We start from the raw sequence: 21176 nt of genomic DNA, 5'->3' as shown, positions 1-21176 counted from the left end.
TGACAGGTGGATAAATCTCTTTATCATGAACATGCGAGATTTTATCGCGTTATGTAGATGTTGTATATCATGTCTCTGTGATTGTATGACGCTTCGTTATTTAACGGCTGGCTGAATTGCGGCTGTTTAGATGTTATGCATATTAGACGCAATTTTTCTTAATTAGACAGGGAAATATGCTGTGGTTTTAGGCTAGAAAAAGTACACTTATAGCAATTTTTTTTTGTTTCATGTCGGTGCTTCAGATTGTGACTGTAGAATTAGCATTAGGCCGTTTTTGCAGGAGTGGTCTCAAGACACAAACACTGCTTAAATAATTTTCAATTAAATCTAATCAAAGATTTATAGCTGTAGCATGTTTAAAAATATATATTTCTACTACATAAGTATCTGTCACGTTAATGCTTGATCGTTTTCGTATTTTTTACGGTACTCAATTTACATTTACGCACGTCTGAAACATTTTTTGAATGAAAAAAAATGTCGTAAGTTAATTTCCATACTTGCTGTTTTTGTAGAGTGACCACGTGTGTTAATAGGTACCTTCCACCTAATTTTTTTTAAGCGCTTCTAATATCAATTTACGTTTTTTAAGTAGGTAACATTTATTATAAATGGTCCTAATCACCGAAATTTGCTCTTCATTTTTGCTATATGCTATTTATTTAATCAGAAATTTTCTCTTCCGTAGACGTTTCAGGCAACATTTGTACGACACTACAAGCTAAACATATTTTTAAGCGTTCTCAAAGTAAACAATGTGGATCCAGTTGTCTAATATAAAATATGCACTTATTTTTTTTCTAGACATTTCGAATCAGACCACAAACGGTTATGCTGACATTTAAATTAATTTTTGGTTTTCCCTCATCTTCAATGTCAAAGCCATGGAATGCGGTTTTTGAAATTCAAGTCAATGAGCAGAAAGCTCTAATATTCCTAAATAAAAATATTTTGTTTTTAAATCAAGCTTAGGTATGTCACAGACTTGTTATGTAGTGATTGCATTTTTTTAGAAAAACTCTTCCGTTGTTCTCTCTCTCTCTACTCTCCCAATATCCCCGGGTTACATAGACTATATGTTATCCAGTTAAGTACAAGAAAAGTCCTACGGTATGCCCATAAAACCGCGAGAAACAGCTCCCTTTGTAAATAAAATTCCATCCAACAAAGCCACATTTAGACCACCAGGAATATCAGTTACGTAGGTACAGCATCCAGACAGGAACACAGAGTGAATCCATCCGTTAGCCAGAGATTATCTCCAATTGAACGTCGTTTAGTTAGTGACGACGACGCCACCATTTTGTCGGTTAACCAGACAGATTGTGTCTGATTTGATGCGCAGTTCTTACTGGGTATATCTAGAATTTTGGTTTGAGCTGTGATATTTTGGTAAATATGTCTGTGTTATTAGTCTTTTTTTAATAATTTTAAGTAAGAAAGGAATCAAATATAAAACAGAATAAAACTTTGAGATACTAACCTAATTTGATATAATTATTTTAAAATCAAAAACTCACACTCACATTAGAAAAATTCGCTTTTATAAATGGGCTTAAAGCACGGATTCTCCTCCGTGGCTTAAAGGCTTTTGTAACAAGTCCAAATACAGCTATGGTACGACGTGCCATCATGAAGTTCCAGTTCATGGCTTCCGGCTCCATCATCAGATCAGTTTGAGAGTACCATATTATTCTATTGTCATTAGAACGACATGCAGTTGCCGATTTTAATGGAACCAATAATGACAGATGGTTAAGTTTAGATTTTATTACACAGCATAGGGGATTAAAGATGCAACTTACATTGCATCAGACAATAATGAACTTTTTTTTTTCGTGGGTAGGCGCGAAAAATAAAAGACGTGTTTTTACTGTGCTCTTAATTAAATATCAATTAAATATTAATTTAATTAGTTAGCAATTTATTTCTTTGCTTTTGGAGGAATATACTAGTTGCTAAAACTTATATAGAGAGGGTGAAGTGTTATGTAAATATTAGCACTTGCACTATACCACCTACCAGCTGATCACTTGCACAAATTTTGACACACTTCCTACAAGCACTAATATGTCATAAATACAACTGGCTGATGTTCACGCAACCCAGAAGAACTTGGAGGAGCTCATCCTGAGTAAGATGTCGGAGATGGAAGCTCAAATTCAGACTGCTAGTCTCCCGAAGTCCAACACCATTGCTAAACTTGCCGAGGAATTTCGTGGTTTCCGTGAGTTGGTGTTTACTATGTTGAGCCTTTTAGAGAACCAGATACAGGAATGCTCCAAGTTGGTTGACGGGTTGGAGATGCGGAGTCGACGGAAGGCACTTATTTTTACTGGGATCCCTGAAGATGACAAGAAGGACTGCAAAGCCCATATTCTTGAGACTCTCCATAATAAATTGTCTCTCAAAGATATCTCAGGAGATAACATCACCATTTGTCATCGGCTCGGAACATCAAATAAGGATCGTCCTCGACCCATATTGGTGAGGTTTGCTGATGTGAGTCAGAAAGCTTCAGTATGGAGAGCCAAAACATCACTGAAGGGATCTTCAATTGCCATTAAGGAGTTCCTGACTCGGACCAGGCAGCTTGTTTTCAGCAAGGCGCGACTGCATTTCGGTATGCGGTGTTCTTGGACCCAAGAAGGAGTCATTCACATCAAAGCTCCTGATGGCAGTCGTCACAAAATATCCTCCCAAGCTGAACTCGATCCATTGCTGCTGAAATACCCCAAGGGTTCTGCGCAACCGCCATCTGCTGCTCGTGGCAAGTCCTAGAATAACGTACTTAGTGTTTAGTATTTGTTTAGTTTTTTATTGGCTGATTGATAAGGTATAATCTTAATGTGCTTGAAGCAATGTTTACGTACCTTACAATAGCGCTTTCATATGGTTCGCAACATTTATAAGCAATTTAAGCATTTTATGTATATATGTATACTTTTCGCTATCAACGATCTCTTCAAAGTTGTGCCTTTTGCTAGTTTTTCTCTTCTGTATCTGTTTTTTAGTATCACCTTCAATTTACAATAATAAGAATATTATGATATGTCACTACTACTGACTGTCACATCACTGTCACTGACATTATTGACATTGACGTTTCGGTTATGTTCGTACGTTCCGTTGCACGTTGAGTTGTTCCTGCATATTTTTCATTTTGATAATGTTCACCGAATGTCTTAAACATACCTTTTCTTGTACTTTCATTAGTTAATTTTAGCCTTTTTAGATTTTTCTTGCATTGTTACAGCTGGTGGGTGGTGCAGAGATGTACTTTTGTACTGCGTCACCCTACTGTATAGTTTAGTTTTTTGATTTTATTTTGTGTTTATATTCTATTAGTATATAATATTTTATTTATTTTTTATCTTATGACTGCCAATGATGATTCTTTTCATTCTGCCAATAGTTCTTCTAACTTATCAAACTCAAGCTTTTGCTCCTGTACAGACACTCTTGGTGACTACCTGCGAATGACCTTTAGTCAGCACAACCGACATTTTCTCAACATATGTCATATAAATGCTCAGAGTGTGCCTAGTCATTATAATGATTTATACGAAGCATTTTCTGATGCTAACGTTCATGTTGTCCTGGTTTCTGAGAGTTGGCTCAAACCGCATCTCCCTTCCACCAGCTATTCGCTTCCTGGTTTTGTGCTCGTCAGAAATGATAGGATCGGAAAGGGTGGTGGTGGTGTTGCCATTTATCTTAAAAGTAACTTGCCATTCAAAATACGTGCCACCTCACCCCCTGATTTCTGTTCATCTGCCGAGTACATTTTCCTTGAGGTTTGTGTCAAAGGGGTCAAGGTCCTTATTGGAGTGGTCTATTGTCCTCCTACAGCAGACTACTTTTCTGACCTTGAGACGACTCTGGAATCCATAGGGTCTGAGTATGAACATCACGTCATCATGGGTGATTTCAACACCAACCTTTTGTCCTCTTCCCATCGTTCCCGTAAACTCCTTCACATCATTGAGTCTGCCAGTCTTCATGTTCTACCACTCCAACCTACTCACTGCAATATTGCAGGTGATGATACTTGGCTAGACTTGATGATTACCTCCGACCCTTCCCTTGTCTCTTCACATGCCCAATATCCTGCTCCTTGTTTTTCCCACCATGACTTGATTCATTTATCCTATCTCCTAAAGCCTCCAAAACCTACTCCTAAGGTTCTGCACATGCGTTGTTTTGCAAAAATGAATGTGGATAGGTTACGCGAGGACGCTTCGAGACTTGAGTGGGAAGCTGAAGTAGCCAACGCCTCCTCTGTCGATGATAAAGTAGCGACGCTGAACCGGTTATTGCAAAATCTCTATGACATTCATGCACCAGTTAAGTCGGTGAGAGTTAAGCGTCCGCCAGCTCCATGGATGTCGAGAGGAGTACGTATGGCGATGAGACGGAGAAATCGGGCCTTTCGCAGGTTTAAAAAGGATCGGTCAGAGGAGAATTGGGTTCTGTTCAAAACAGCAAGAAATCGTTGTAACCAGATGATACGTAATGCTAAACGCCGCCACATTCTCGATAATATTACGTCTAGCTCCGCAGCCGATATCTGGAAGTTCCTTGGCTCACTAGGTATCGGTAAGTCACGTCAGTCAGAGTTGCCTAATACGATTGGTTTAGATGAGATCAATTGCCATTTCTCTACCACTTTTAGTTTGGATCGTCAAACCACTCGTCAGACGGTAAACTTTATTGCCAGCCTTCCACATCCTTGCACTGATATCTTTGATTTTTCTCCGGTGTCTGCGGGTGATATCAAAAAGATCATCCTTTCGATAAAGTCCAAGGCCGTGGGCTATGACGATATCAGTCGTAGTATGGTCATCCCGATCCTTGAGTATATACTCCCATCCATCACTGATATAATTAACTACTCCTTATACTCGGGTCAATTCCCTTCCTTGTGGCGTTATGCTTACGTCCGTCCCCTTCCCAAAATTGCAAATCCATCCCTCCCCACTCATTTTAGACCAATTTCAATCCTTCCTTTCCTTTCAAAAGTGTTGGAGGCCTGCGTCCATAAGCAACTGTCGAGCTTCATCCACTTACACAACCTTATTAGCCCGTTGCAATCTGGGTTCAGGCCAGGACACAGCACTGCTTCGGCACTTCTCAAAGTGACTGGTGACATTAGGGAGGGGATTCAGGACACCAAAGTTACAGCTTTGGTCCTTATTGATTTCTCTAATGCCTTTAATGCCGTCAGTCATGATATCCTAGAATCTATCCTTTCCCATCTTATGATTTCACCCAAGGCTCTGGAATGGTTCTCATCTTATCTTCGTGGGCGCCAGCAAGCTGTTCGAGTTGATGAGACATTGTCTAATTGGCGTGATCTAGTGGCTGGTGTCCCACAAGGCGGTATTCTTTCTCCACTATTATTTTCTATCTTTATTAACTTCATTACTCCTAACCTTCAGTGTGCGTATCATTTGTATGCCGACGATCTTCAGCTTTACACTCAGGCTCGGCCTGAGGATCTGCATATAGCCATTGACAAACTGAATGTAGATTTGTCGGTTATTAATCGATGGTCTAACCAATTCGGGGTGTCAGTAAATCCTTCTAAGTGTCAAGCCATAGTCGTGGGTAGTCCTCGTATGGTAAGTAAGGTGGATATTACGAACTGTCGTCCGATTATCCTAAACGATGTTGTTGTTCCGCTTAGCCTCAATGTGAAGAACCTGGGTCTTTATATGGACAGTACGCTTAGTTGGCAAACTCAGGTCGCTAGTGTGAGTAAGCGTGTAATTGGAACCTTACGTCATCTAAATCGGTTAAGAAACTTTTTGCCGCCGAAAACCAAAGCAATGCTTGTGCAGTCCCTAATATTTCCTATTATCGACTATGGTGACGTGTGTTACTTCGACCTCAATGCGGACTTGCTCAACAAACTTGATCGGCTCATCAACAACTGCATAAGATTCGTCTTCAACCTGCGGAAGTACGATCATGTTTCTGAGTATAGGACGCAATTGAAATGGATGTCCATTCGTCAGAGAAGATCGATGCGTGCCTTGACGACCCTTTACTCTTTACTTAACTCTCCTACTCCCCCCTCGTATCTAATTCCTCATTTTCAATACCGTTGCTCCGGTCATTCCAAAAATCTTCGCTCTTCTCACAATCTTCTTCTTCACTGTCCTTCTCATACTTCTGACACTATCCACTCTTCTTTTCACATTCAAGCTATTCTTCTGTGGAATGCGCTGCCCTTAGAAACCAGGAAGTCACCCAGCAAACAATCTTTCAAGAGTGCTGTGCGGAAGTACTTGCTTAAGAAATCGTTGGCAGAATCATCATCACAATAATTTATTGGTATATTATATGTATATATGTATGTATGTATGTATTTATTGTTATTTGTATTAATATTGTTGTATTTAATTAGTATTTAGTGTTTTATTCTTCATTATGTTTTCGTTTTATTTTCTAATGCACCTACCATGTTTTTCTCTGCATCACCCTAAGGTTGACTGGAAAGAATGCCTATGGCATTAAGTCCGCCTATGTAATATTTTTGTTGCATAAAGTTTAAATAAATAATAAATAAATAAATAAATAAATGAAAAAGGCAGGAAATAGTACCTACGTTAAGATATAGGCATTTTAAAGGTTTTCTCATCATAAACAACAACCAAAACATAATCTGTCACATAAAATTACAAAGTGCATTAAATCTGACATTGTTAATTTATATCTCGCTACCGTTTGACAGGAAGTATTAAGGTACTGTCAAACTGGTTCAAAAAAACCATGGGAACCAATTATCATTAGACAGTTTCCCATAGCGATATCATCATTATTCATCATCATTCTTACGTGATACTATGTTATTTCCGTCTGATAGCACGTGATGAAAAAAATGGTGTGATCTCGGAGTAAGGAAAAATGAGTGGAGATGCCATTATGCGGTAGGTTAGGCCCCTTCTTGTAGGTCAAATTCGTACGGTGGGCTTGACTAAAAAGATCAATTACGAGTGAGCTAACGAGACGTTCGGGTTCTTTGAGTTCTTTCTTTGAATCTGTCAACGATTTTTGGTATTACAAAATATAGTCGGGTCCAAAGAAGGCGGATAAGGGCGAAAACAGTAACGTTCCTCGTCCCCCGATCACCTGCATTTTGGTGCGCTACTTTCTTAGGCGATTTTCTGTTATTGCACCTCCACTAGTCATTTTGTTCTCCATGGGTGTGATGGTATCATTACCATACTTTCTTAAAGTGTGATTGGTACCTTTCTCGTTTTTGGTCCGGTAATTTGGCGAGAGGTGATAAAATGATGCTAAATCGATTTAAAAGTGAGTAAGTATGGGTACTTATGAATTCATATTGTGACGTAATGTTTTTGTTTTACGTTTTCCGCGATATAATCGGAGAAATGCGTGAATCGAAGCCTGAGCAAAAAAGTTTTACCATGTTTGATTATAGGTTAAATTGATTAGTTTATTCCAAAATGCCATTAGGAACTTTAGTGTGGTTTATCGAAGTATTAGCCTGAAATCTATGATATATTTTGTGTGAGTATATTAAATGAAATAAATCAAACTTAACAATACACAATACTATTGGTGAAGAGTTTATTTTTATTCGTTTAGGGAAGACTGGTTTGATAATAAAATTAATGTTCTTAAAACTTCTTTTTATGACGTCAAATGAATCCCGAAATAAAAAAAAAAATATTTTACTCGTGACGCAAATGCATTTTTGATTTTTGTTCAAGATAAAAATAATGAATGAGTGGCCATTTAATGACGTAATAATATGCATAAAATAAGTATAAGCATGATGACTGGGTAAAAATAGTGATTGTAATTTAGACCCTCTTTTGGGTTACCAAAAATATTTGACAAGTATTTTTTTATTTTAATAAAACATTAAAAATTCATTCATTTACTGTAGGTCCCGGCTGTCATTAAACATCCTTGGCAGTCGTTACGGGTAGTCAGAAGCCAGTAAGTCTGACACCAGTCTAACCAAGGGGTATCGGGTTGCCCGGGTAACTGGGTTGAGGAGGTCAGATAGGCAGTCGTTTCTTGTAAAGCACTGGTACTCAGCTGAATCCGGTTAGACTGGAAGCCGACCCCAACATGATTGGGAAAAAGGCTCGGAGGATGATTAAAAATTCATTCATTTACCTAGATAAAATGGCATTCTAAGTTGGGCATGGAGGTTTATGACGTTACGTTTATGTAAAATTTGTACTTATTTTGACGCATGTCAATATTCAATCGTGTTATATTTTGTTGGTTAGAGAAAATAAAAAAATGCGTGTAAATCATTTTAGGAACGAGGATTATTTTAGGGTTATAAACTACAGACTTATTATTGTTACCATTCACCATGCCTTTTATGCCATGTTTTTGGGTTTCGTGTCTGGTGCCCATAATGGCAGAAATTCTAATAAATGTCTGTCGCTAAGTTAGTATTTCTTCCGTTATCATGCAAATTATGATAAAAGCCTTTTAGATATCGTGTTATTTTAAATCTAGAATTTTAAATATTTTTGTGTACCCCGGTTATGTCATAATTGAGACAATTTATTGCATTTTTAATTAATTCTTAAGTATTAATTTTCTTCTTCAATTAAGTTAATCATCTTCTATTAAATATATAATAAATTGTTTTTAATTTTTATCCTAGCTATTTATAAATTCTTAATTATTTTTACGTAAGCGACATTTTTGTGATTGAGTTTCGTTTACTAAAATGACATTTTTATATTAAATTATGGTTAAAGGTAATTAAATCTGAGAGTAATTAGTACCATTTAAAATTACTTATTATTAATTATTACTATTGAGGGCTTTGTTATAGTTTTATTTTGAAATTTAACAATATCTTCATAATAGTGAAGACATAAAACTATATTTTAAAACTAATACCGAATACCACGTTCTGGTTGGTGATTCGAGAAATACTAGTTAAACACGTTTGCCAAACGACTTATTGCATATTTTTGATAATGTTTTATTATTATGCCATTACGTACGAATTTGACCTTTAGACCTTTTTCCTTGACCTACGTATGGTCTATCTTGCTATTTTATACAATACTAGCCGTTTTGCTGAGGTTTCACCCGCATACCGTGGAAACCTCTGCACGAACCCGGATAAAATGGGCTATCTAACACTGAAAGAATTTTTCAAATCGGACCAGTAGTTCCTGAGAACAAACAAACTCTTCAGCTTTATAATATTAGTATAGATGACGTATTCCCGCGGTGTCACTTGCGTTCCGTGGGGACTACTGCCCGCAAAGGGATAAAATGTAGACTATGTTACTCGGGAAGAGTGTACTTAAAAATATTTTTTCAAATTGGTTTAGTTTTCGAATCCTTTACAAACAAAAAATAATGTACTCGTATTTAATAATGTTTACACTTTTAAAGGTATTGCTTTTCGGACGTTTATCAACAATGGACAGATAGATGGAAAAAGTTCTGATACTTAGACTTCTGTCTACCTGTGGACACGTTTAGGTATGAAAGTAAAATGACAATAATATTAAGTAGCAAAAATTATATGAAAAACCAGAAACTCGAAATGTTGCGGTCACCGCAGCAGAAGATTTTATTATTGATCTCGTTGATATATTATTATTGAAATCAGTTTATATCCTATATTCGTTAAGTTTGGCCAATTCATCATTATCACCCTGATATTTCTGGAACAATGCGTGAAACTCCGAGATAAAAGCTACTAACGTGTTAACTTTTCTCTAATACATACGTACCATATACAGGTACAATACAAAGAAATGAATTTGTTAAACATCACAAAGAAGGCATAATACCTGATTAGTAGACAGCAGTATAAGTTTTTATGTAAAGTTACATAGAAACTAAACCAACAAGTCTTCATACAAGTTTATAACGGCTCGGGAAAGCGCGCGTGTCTTACTAGACTTAGTTTTACTTTATCACTTATCTCTTTATCTGTAAGTGTCTGATAACATGCTGTAATGCTTGTAAAGATATCGCAATATAAGGAGTTAATTAATTATCACTTGCATACCTTTCACATGTATAATAGCTTCACAGAGCTGTAGTTCTTACAAACGTATGTAATTTGCATCATTTTACTTGAAAGGAGTAAAATACAAATCTATGTAGCTTTTTCCCGGTGTGGGTTAGCAGCGGTGAGGGAGTGTCAGACTGTTACTGACTAAAAACCGTCGTGTTCCGTCATAGGCCTTTTATGTACCAGGGCCGCGGTATATCTTTCGAACAATCCGCAGCCCCGGCAGGCCTTAGCCCTGCTGGCCTGTGTAATTTTAAATTAATTTAAAGCAATACGTCCACGCTTTTGGATTTAAGGTTGGCTTTTGATGAAACCTCTTCGGAGAAGTTTCTTTTATTTTATTCTCAAAGATCATATCGGATTTGAAATAAAACCCACACACTACTGCACACTTTTACCTTTAAACATTTATTAGGTACAGGGTATGGTAGACTGCACATCAGTGGTAACTGTCATGCACCTTAACTCAATAGTAATAAGTATGATTTTCCTATAAAACTGTTACCACTGCCCTGAACTTGACGGTACAGTCAGTTAAAGCGTCCGAAAATTATCACCATTCGCAAAGGATGAATGTCCTACTGACGTCAGTCGAAGTCAAGCGGTTTTCCGTAATTCGTAGGTAGTTTTTACAGGTAAGTGGTGTTAGGTATTTGCTTTTGATTTCTTGCCTTTTGGATTTCTGGTTAGGTATTCTTGCACCGGGTCCATATGACCCAGGGCATCCTTCTGACGTTTTTATGTACTTTTCGTATCAATTTTTAACCCCCGACGCAAAAACGACGGGGTGTTATAAGTTTGACGTGTCTGTGTGTGTGTGTGTGTGTGTATGTGGCATCGTAGCTCCCAAACGGATGATCCGATTGTAATGCGGTTTTTTTTGTTTAAAAGGTATGTCAGTCGGGAGTGTTCTTAGCTATGTTTGGTGGAAATCGGTTCAGGTCTTCAAGGTCATCAGCTCGTTTGCTAGATGTGATAGGAATGTTACACGCTCAGTTTACTTGCAAGTATATGTGGGATCTGAAATTTGAAACACTAATGTCTTTTGGAACCACTGAGCTGGTCTGCTGTTAGGGCACGAAGGTAGGAGACGTAACCCTGAACTGCCTTTTAGTAAACCCATCGAGTTTGGGCTCGTTGAATTTGTCTTGACGAGTTCTCTTCATGTTTCTGATTGACGAGAACCTGATGCTGGAAATGGAATGTGGCGGATGAAACCCTGAAATGCCGGAATGAAACGGATAAACCGATTTATATTTTTGCTGAAAATCTAGAATGTCCAAAGGTTAATCTTTATTGTTTCTCAATCTGTGCAATTCTCCCAGAGCCAATTTGTCATGAGGATTGTTAAGCAGATTCCTTTGGCCGAGATCGCATATAGCGACCCATCTTAAGATAAAATAAATTAAATGAAAGAAGGAAAAATTAAGGAGCTCCTTTAAAAAGCATGAAATAAAATTAAATTATAAATTTAAAAAAACCCCCGACCCAAAAAAAGTACGCAATAATTATGACAAAAGGTTAAACACGCCAAACCCTATAAAAAGCAAAAAATAACTTTTAACACTACGTAAACTAAATTTTGACGTGTCGGGGGACCGCTTTTTACCTTCATAAATACTTACATAAATCAAATGATACCTACCTAATTACAACATTCGTTTAAAAAAAAAAACACGTATCTAAAGTAATGAATTAGAGCGGTCCCCCGACACGACAAAATTTAGTTTACGTAGTGTTAAAAGTTATTTTTTGCTTTTTATAGGGTTTGGCGTGTTTAACCTTTTGTCATAATTATTGCGTACTTTTTTTGGGTCGGGGGTTTTTTTAAATTTATAATTTAATTTTTGCACAAAATAATGCAGCCATTATAAAATGCTCAGCTGTTTTACGTTTATGGACTATTTAAGTTATTACTAATACTTATTATGAGTAGGAGTCTACTACGAAGTATTAAGTAATCTATTATACTACTTTTTACACGCTTTTTATTAGCTTCACCTGTATGTTTGTATGTTTGTTTGTAATTAGAGGGAACGTTGAGTATAAAGTCCTTGTTTCGAAATTCCTGTCAAGTGTATTAGATAATTCGATCATTCATTTCATGTTTTATCATAAGCCCATAGTTAAGTAAATACATAAAACCAACATTCAAAGTTAACAAATACAGTGTAACTTAAGCCTTATACTTTGTGGTTATAGGTAGGTACATGACTTACCTCACATTTGCCTATATCTGAAGTAATACCCATATGAAAAATAATAGCCATCTGACATAACCATCGTCGGTAATAGCCATCGGTAATAGCTGTAACGTATTACATAAAATGTAATGTATCGAAGAGCTTCGAGTCGCGAGATGCGATCAATAACGTAAGAAAAGTGTAGGTATATTACAAACGGAAAGAAATACTATCCGCTTTTGCAAGCGTGGACATACTTCTGTGTCTTTGCTAAGAAGTGGGACATAGACTAATGATGATGAGCTGAGCCGCGGAATTGTTCGAAAGAGTTACCCTGGTAGGTACATAAAGGGCTTAAGAAGGAACATGGTGGATTTTAGTCAGTAAGAGGCTGACACTCTCTCACGCAGCACCCATCGCTTGTAGGGTCACTTGATGATTTCCCATTAAAAAAAAGACCATGAAGATCATGATTTATTGTACGTATATTTATTCGTTTTTGGCCTGGGGTCCTACGTATTTCATGAGCTTTCAATCGGTAAAATTATTTTTGGAATCGGTACAGTATTAAGGGAGATCTTCTGATCCATAAAAACTTAAAACAAACAAATGCCAAATAATAATGTTACTACTGACTAGTGATGAGCTTTTTCGTGACAATATAGAATATCATGCATGATCAACGTCATATTTCTTATCCGTATGTCAATCTATGTAAAACAAAGGAGACATGCAAATGAGACATTTAAGCTTGTCCTGTCTTTTGTCTTAGACAAGTTTATTTTAATTCCTGTCTGATCTTGTCTATTAGTCATAAATACTATAAATCCGGTAGAAACTGACACTTAAAATAAGAAGGATTATAATAATGACGTCACTACAGTTCGCTCCGAAGTTAACTTCAAGTGTCTTCACAACGATTAAAAATATTGGTATCTATGAGTAAAAACACTTAGCTCATGTCATTCATGTAACTTTGAAGTTCAGAAGTCAGCTTTGCGCATGCACTATTGGGTTGCCCGGGTAACTGGGTGAAAGAGGTCAGATAGGCGCTCACTCCTTGTAAAACACTGGTACTCAGCTGCATTCGGTTGCACTGGAAGCCGACCTCAACATAGTTGGAAAAATGCTCAAGAGATGATGATGATTATTACTACTTAGTAGCCAACTTCATAGCTAACTAGATGCTGTATGAGTAAGAGGTACAGGGTGCTCTCTGTTTGAAATATGTATTCCGATCATTAGCACGTTTTGCAGAATATTAGTAATAGTTGTTGGTTCATTATGTGGCTTACCACATAATTACAGGCGTTTCTAGTTTACTCAGTTCAATGTTTTAACGTCTGGAGAGAAGAACAGATGTCGATAAACTTGCAAAATTTCTTATTTGTGGAGTATTTATCTTGTTTCATTTCACTATAGAAAAGGGTATCTGAATTAGGTTTTTTTCAAACAAAGTACTGAATAAAACTGAATTATAAATTATTTTGCCTTTCATGCTTTATGCTTGTACAAAAAAACCATTGACGCAGTATATAAGTTAAAAATAAGTATACCTAGTAATACGCTATTAAATTACAAATTAACTTATCAGTAGGTGGCATCGAAATATAATGATTAAAACAACGAAGATAATTTTATTAGAAGATTATAATCAATCAATCAACAGCTAGGTTTTGATTGATTGATTACTGTAGTCTTAACTTCGCACGGTTATTATTAGGCTCATTTAAGAACAAAAAACTATTTTTCTAAAAGTTTGAAAAAAATAAAGACAGAAATGTCTGGAATTCGGTTAGCAAAAACCTATTTGAAGTTGTTATAACTAATACCTATATCATAATATTTTTTTTTATGGGAAATCATAAAATGACCCCTCCCGCTGTGGGTGCAGCGTGAGGGAGTGTCAGACTCTTACTGACTAAAACCCACTGACTATATCATCACTGAAATACATTTTGAAAGAAAAATATAATAATAATGTCCTCCTAGCCGATCATCGGCTACAATCTCATGTAAGGAGATTAGACAACTGCATAGGACATACATATTTATAGTGCACAAGCATTTGCGCAGATACAGGTGCACTCACTATTCCATCAATCTCATAGCCCGATGGGACGGCAATCCGACACGACCGGAGAGAGATCAGGCGTAAATATACGCATAGGAAAAATATACCAATATTATATTCTTCATAGAAAATATATACTTGTTTTCCTTTGGTGAGACACTTCCCACAGTCATCGTCTGAGCAAGGAGGTTTTCCCATTTTGAGTTTCTTAGTACAGATCTTGCGTCAAGACGTTGTTTTGGAAGACGATAGGTCTTATTTCAAGGAACTGAATTACAGAATTGGGAATTTTGGTTATTATAAATATATGTTGCCTATAAATGCTAAAAGTAGATGATGCAGAAGTAGGCATCTCTGAACTAAACGTTTATATTTGACTGGTTTATAAGGAATCCTCATGCAAAAATATGCCTTCCATATTACTCACTTTAAAACCATGTAAATAAATAATACAAATGTAACTAAAATTCATTCTAAATATTGTAGAAGTTGAATAAAATAGAAGTTTCGAACCCTCCAAGCTTAAACATATCTTGAGCATTTTAACAGATGACGGGATATAATTTTCTAAGGATTAGATTTATTTTAAACAATAAAGACTTTCATTGTAATCGTCACTCATTATTATCATAATTTTCCTTCATTACAAATAAGCGTCCTCAACGTGTACCACATGCTTCTCTCTTCAGTTTGACGCACGAAACTTTTCTCAGACCGTCACTCCATTGTTTCAAGCACTATATTATGTATCAATATTGTATTATTACTGTAAGATGGGACCTACATTTCACAGATATAATACGTATCGAGTAACGGATGTGAATGTGTGGCTAATAAGATTAATAGTGTTCATAGAACTGTCTATTACGTGAGGAAATATGATCCGTTTTGAGATCATTTGTTTTTCTTGTTAATCGAAGATTGCTTGGCTTGCTGTCTGTTCTGACGAAGCACTATTGACTCCAATGAGAAAATACTTGTCATAATTTTTATGTATACTAATGTCTAATCTATACTAATATAATTAAAGGGTTAAACGTTTGTTTATTTGTCTCGGAGCCTTTAGGGGCGAAACTACTGTACCGTATATATATAACTATTGTACCTACCACTGTTGGAAAGCTACACTCTTTTTGAGTAACATATAATGCTATATTATATACTGATACGCTCAGTAGTTTCCACAGAAACAGTTGAATAAGGCCTAAAAATGTGCATTGAGCTGCGAAAAGCTTAATTTGTTATTTACCAAATTATCCATATCAAATTAAAAATATAAAAAACACTGTGTTGAATTAAATTACTCTTACTTTTCACTTATAAATTAAATTAACAACAGATGTCAATAAACCCTTTACCAACACGTGTTGCAATCTGCACCCATATTAACCAAACAACAGCTTATCACTTCATTTCATTACATTCAAAACAATACTATCAGCCGTACCCACAAACTTCCCTATACCTTTGACGTCATATATTTTATCAAAACCACCATTATGGTAGAACTAGGTACATTCAATTAGTACTTTATCACACCAGTTGAAATTATCGCGACATATGGGATATGACAAACAGCTATAGCAGTTGTTTAATGAATAAACTGATAAGGGTTGTAAATACAGACGTACGTAACAGTTGTGACAAAGTGAAAATGAACTTTAATGTGATAGGAATATGATTTAATTTGGGGTGTTATGGGTATGGTGTTTGCGGTTGAGAGCACAAGGTTCCGTGGAATATTTTGCTAGTAACATTCCTCGCGTGTTTTGTTTTATGATGGTGTTTTTCTTTCTTTAGTAGATCGTGGTTTCGTGGAAGTGTTGATCGACATACTTTTAAGTAGCTCTTATGTTGTCTTAGTAGGAAACAACAGAAATCTCGGGTATCGGAAATTTCAGCTAGAAATCTTAAGGCTTTCCAGCAATGATCTTTCCAGTCGGTCGTTGAAAACATTGTGTCATAAAAGTCAGTCTTATTTAGCAATATTTTATTATGTAGTAAGTTTTACTTATTAGAACTTAAACGTAAATAAGTACCGCTTTTATAATCTTGTTATTAAGTATGTACATATATTGAGCAATCTATTATAGTTACATACTGCAACATTAGGAAGGTAATGGGTAAGAGAGAGAGGTAAAAGAGGCTCGTCTTCATAATGCAGCAATAGAATTACAAAACTCACTTATTACAATTTAATTTTATACCTTGCCAGGTTTCAAACAGTTATTAAAACAGTCAATCTGCAGTTAAAAGACTCGTAAAACTACGCATCCGAAACTTTACGACTAACAGTTACAGACAAGTTATTAATTCATTATTAAAAAGATATATTTTACTAACGAGGTTGAAGGAAATATAAAAACAATGAAATGCAATGTTTGTTACGCATTTCTTAATAGTTACCTTCAAACACTATAAACTATGTGTATAAAGTCATATTGTTAGCTAATTAAGTAAGGTCATGGTACTGAAAATATATACTATATGGAACTGAAAATAATGCTTTATTAGGAAACTTGCGCCTGCGGCTTCGCCTGCGTAGAGTTCGGTTGTATCGCGTTTCCAAGAGAATTCTTCAAAAGTCCGGGATAAAACCTATTCTGTTCTTTCTCAAGGTCAACTCTATTTCTGTACCAAATTTTATTAAAAGCAGTTCAGTAGTTTAGACGTGAAAGCGTAACAGACAGACAGTCAGAGTTACTTTCGCATTTATAATATTAGTAGGAATTTTACTAAGTTTTGATGAGGCATAATAAGTAAGTTTTAATCACTATCATACTTATTTCGAGGTTGCTAGTAAATTAAGGAAAATTATCAAAAGCAAGTGAGAGACTACAATGAATTCTTTCACAATTCTTTATGATTAAGTAAATATTAAAAAAGAAATAGTAAGTGCGTGTAGGTACACTTAAGTTAAGAAAGTTAAGTAAACAAGATATAACAAATCAATGATACAACATATGTACGTAATATTTACATAGTTATTCAAACACAACACTTTGCATAGTCATCATCCTCCGAGCCTTTTTCCCAATCATGTTGGGGTCGGCTTCCAGTCTAACCGGATTCAGCTGAGTACCAGTGCTTTACAAGAAGCGACTGCCTATCTGACCTCCTCAACCCAGTTACCCGGGCAACTCGATACCCCTTGGTTAGACTGGTGTCAGACTTACTGGCTTCTGACTACCCGTAACGACTGCCAAGGATGTTCAATGATAGCCGGGACCACAGAACACTTTGCATAGTAATTACGCGAAATTACAAAGACAATGGAAAGTAAAACAAACAGCCTCCACTTTTAATTTTATTCCAGTGAAAATAATTAAAGTGCCACTTTCTAGAACATTCTAAGTTGGGAAAAGTTAATTTATTATGCACAGTTAGTTAGCGATAACCAAGTCTGTTCTCATATGAACGATACGGTTTCTAATCTAGTTAATGTCTTTTGTTCTTGATCTTGATATACGATTCCCGACCTTATTGCGAAGGATTAAGGTTGATATGCTATGTGTGTTACCTATATATGTTTATGTTATTGTGTTAATTTATTACTGGATTGTGTTATTAAGTTATTATGAGTTTTGATGGGTAGAAGTGGTTCATAATGTTTTTTAATAGTGTGAATTGTTATTTGATTGATTGGGATTTATAAATCTGAATGGTTTAGTGGGCGGAGCTGATTTAAGACTTTTCTAGATCAAGAAGGATATCTTCTTGCCTCGAATCTGCCTCGATTTTACTTTTGGAAACTACGCATTTGTATAAATGAAGCTTGACATCCGATCACTTTGTAAATCTGGATTAAACAGTTTTAACCTTCACAGGAAGTTAGGAACTCCGCGTTGTCGTTCTGACTAATGGCACCATGTGTGCTAGGTACATATTTTATGCACTTTTGAATGTAGGTATAATGAACAAAAGTAAAAGAAAAACAACTCCAGGAATTTCCGATATAATTTTCGCTCCTCTGTCCGTCCATCCGTCCGTCTGTCACCAGGCTGTCTCATGAACCGTAATAGTTAGAGAGCTTAAATTTTCACAGATGATGTATTTTTGTTGCCGCTATAACAACAAATACTGAAAAATATAATTGAATAAATATAATATATTTTGGGGGGCCCTCATACAATAAACGTGATTTTTTGTCCGTTTTATAAATAATGGTACGGAACCCTTCGTGTGCGAGTTCGACTCGCACTTGGCCGGTTTTATAAATAAAAAAGATATTAATAAATGAATAGTTTGTATTAAAAAAAAAAACATTGTTAATAATACACGAGAAACATCTTTACTGGTCTTTAACCCTTCACATGAAGATGTAATACATACAATGTAAACATTACATTATTATACAGAATACACTACCTAAAGGTAAGTTTTGAATGCTAACTGCCGACTGCAACTCTGCCGACTGCCGATCGGCCGTAACTGCACTACTGTTTGTAAGTATCGAAGCTTTAGCAGCACTTGCAGTCACCCTTTTTTGTGGGAAATCATCAAATGACCCCTCCCGCTGTGGGTTAGCGGCGTAACAGAGTGTCAGACTAACCTCACTAAAACTAAAACCCACCATGTTCCATCTTAAGCCCTTTACGTACCAGGGCCGCGGTAACTCTTTCGAACAATCCCGCAGCCCGTGCAGTCGCCCTCAGACATCGATTGTTTTCATGCAGTCGCGTCATGTGCGATCAGCATTTGCAGTCGGCAGCTAGCATTCAAAACGTAGCTTAATGTTTACGATTGTTTAAACATTTGAATACTAGAAATTGTTTTCAAACACTACGTGGCCTTCATTTGTTTTGATTCTTAGATCTTATTATAACTGACATGACGAATTTATTCAAGTTTTTGTTCGATGTTTTTTTTTTCGTATTAAAATCAGCAAACAAAAAACAACTTCTTTTGGAAGCGCTATTGGATTATGTTCTTGTTTGATAGAAAAAACTGATGTCATTGGAATTTGATCGATGTTTTGATGTATGTGTTAAGAATAGCGTATTAAAAACTTCATCAGTTGATCCAAATACGTTTCAACGGTTACGCTTTCTAAACATAAACTTTTTTCTGGATTCGAACGCACAGCATTTCTAGATTTTGCTAGAGATCAGCCTCAGTACCAGTAAGACCCTCCGCTATTGTCATAATATGTCTTTCGTTCCGATTCCGTTATCGAATGATATTTAACCCGTTTAAATACCTCAAGTACAATACAAAAGGTATCTATTTGTGGGGTAAACTTAGATAACATTAGAGTAGGTATATCGATTAAAAAGGCGCGTACGCACGTACGAACACGAACATAGCGAACACAAACACCAGACCCGAACATTTGGTTCGTACGTATGGACGGCATATTCGAACACGAACGCAAACATAGTTCGAGTCGAGTTCGCGAACAACAGTCGTGAACTCTATCTTAGTAGCCATGACGGCGCCGTTGTAAGTAGTCGATTGTGAAGTAGCGGAGAATTTTTTGATGTTCGCAGTTTTGTTGCGTAACATTTATTAAAGCTCTTCGAACACCGTCCATACAGAACACACTACAAGGATCGCCGCGAACATGTTTGACGAACAGAGTGTTCGATGTTCGATAGTGGTACGCACGTGCGAACCAAGTTGTTGCATATCATGTAACGCAACAAATTTGTTCGTACGTGCGTACGCGGCTTAATAATCCATCCGATACTCAACATTTATCTCCAATATATAAGACGTCATACATGTGTATTGTAATTAATAACCTATTAGCAAATAAATTAACGATTTATATGTTTTAATTATTCATTTATCATGCTTTGTGGCCTGTGGGTGATGACTGGCATATTATGTTATTTATGGTATATTTTTGTCTAATAATATTTGCAACGTCATTCTTAATAACACTACCTAATTCTGTATTAATCATCATCTGCCATTTTCCAACCGTATTGGGGTCAGCGTCCAGTCTCAGTTCAGTACCTACCCTCCAAAACACTATCTTTGTTGTCCAAGATAGGTTGATTCTTTACCTATAAAAAAGAGTATTTTCCCATAAAACCGTAAGGTTATTTATGAATAAGCAGTGTATATTTGAATATTATTTGTGAAGCAATTGTCTGTGGTTTTAGTGTATTTTTAGCAGTAAGTGTAAAATATACATATGTCAACCACAACCGTGTTGTTTCCATGCGGCGCGCAATGGGCTAATATTATGTAACTTTGAATGCAATTTGGTTTACTGATTGTGACATAGGTGTGTGAAATAAAGGTTTCATTGGTTATAAATTGTATATTGAAGCTTCTTTTTGATGTTAGTTGGCATGCATTATAATGATCTTTCGGGGTTAAAAATAATAAAATTAAGCATGTCTATGATAGTTTTGGTATTTATATACAAACGTATTTTCGTTCCCATATATATAATATAAATATCAAGTGTACCAAGTTAAATAGTTTCAGCCATTTTTCTTTGGTAGTCCAACTTAAAAAAAATCTACTACTTTGTATGAATAAGAGAGCCTGTCGTTCAGTTTTTATTTGAGTTACCTAAAATCTGTGTATTTTCTTTGATTTCTTTAATTGATTGAAGTGTACTCTATTACATATTATAAGTAACTTTCAGTCTTTCACTAAATGTCTAGAATTTTCTTAGCCCTCACCACACGTCACACTACACAAGTTATCAGTCCAATTTACCCTTATCAGCCGTATCTAGGCCGTCAAGTCCTCTTGAAACTCCTCGCCTGACCGCTCTTGTGGAAACACTTAGATTTTAACAGCAATTGCAAATGTTTCGAAATCATTTGTTTTACGATAGATAAAGGGTAATTGGCTTTTGTGAAATTCAGGTGGCATTTAATTGATGTTGCGTTTTTTAATGCCTGTTAGGAGC

The 21176-nt window shown here is 36.1% G+C and overlaps 1 protein-coding gene and 1 long non-coding RNA gene across 2 annotated transcripts in view; one reads left to right on the top strand and one right to left on the bottom strand.

Moving 5' to 3' along the window:
• Positions 1–21176, top strand: part of LOC124636268 — a 47769-nt gene that overhangs the window by 7005 nt on the left and 19588 nt on the right. The gene's annotated exons all lie outside the window — the stretch shown is intronic.
• LOC124636269 lies at positions 1871–3065 on the bottom strand. The gene is made up of 2 exons (XR_006985116.1): positions 2877–3065; positions 1871–2780 (listed from the first exon to the last, which is right to left on the bottom strand). It is a non-coding gene; the product is annotated as an uncharacterized LOC124636269 (long non-coding RNA).

Source organism: Helicoverpa zea, chromosome 14, assembly GCF_022581195.2.
Source record: "Helicoverpa zea isolate HzStark_Cry1AcR chromosome 14, ilHelZeax1.1, whole genome shotgun sequence".
Lineage (NCBI taxonomy): Eukaryota > Metazoa > Arthropoda > Insecta > Lepidoptera > Noctuidae > Helicoverpa > Helicoverpa zea.
Note: the sequence above shows the minus strand (reverse complement) of the source record. Positions and strands in the feature narration are given on the sequence as shown.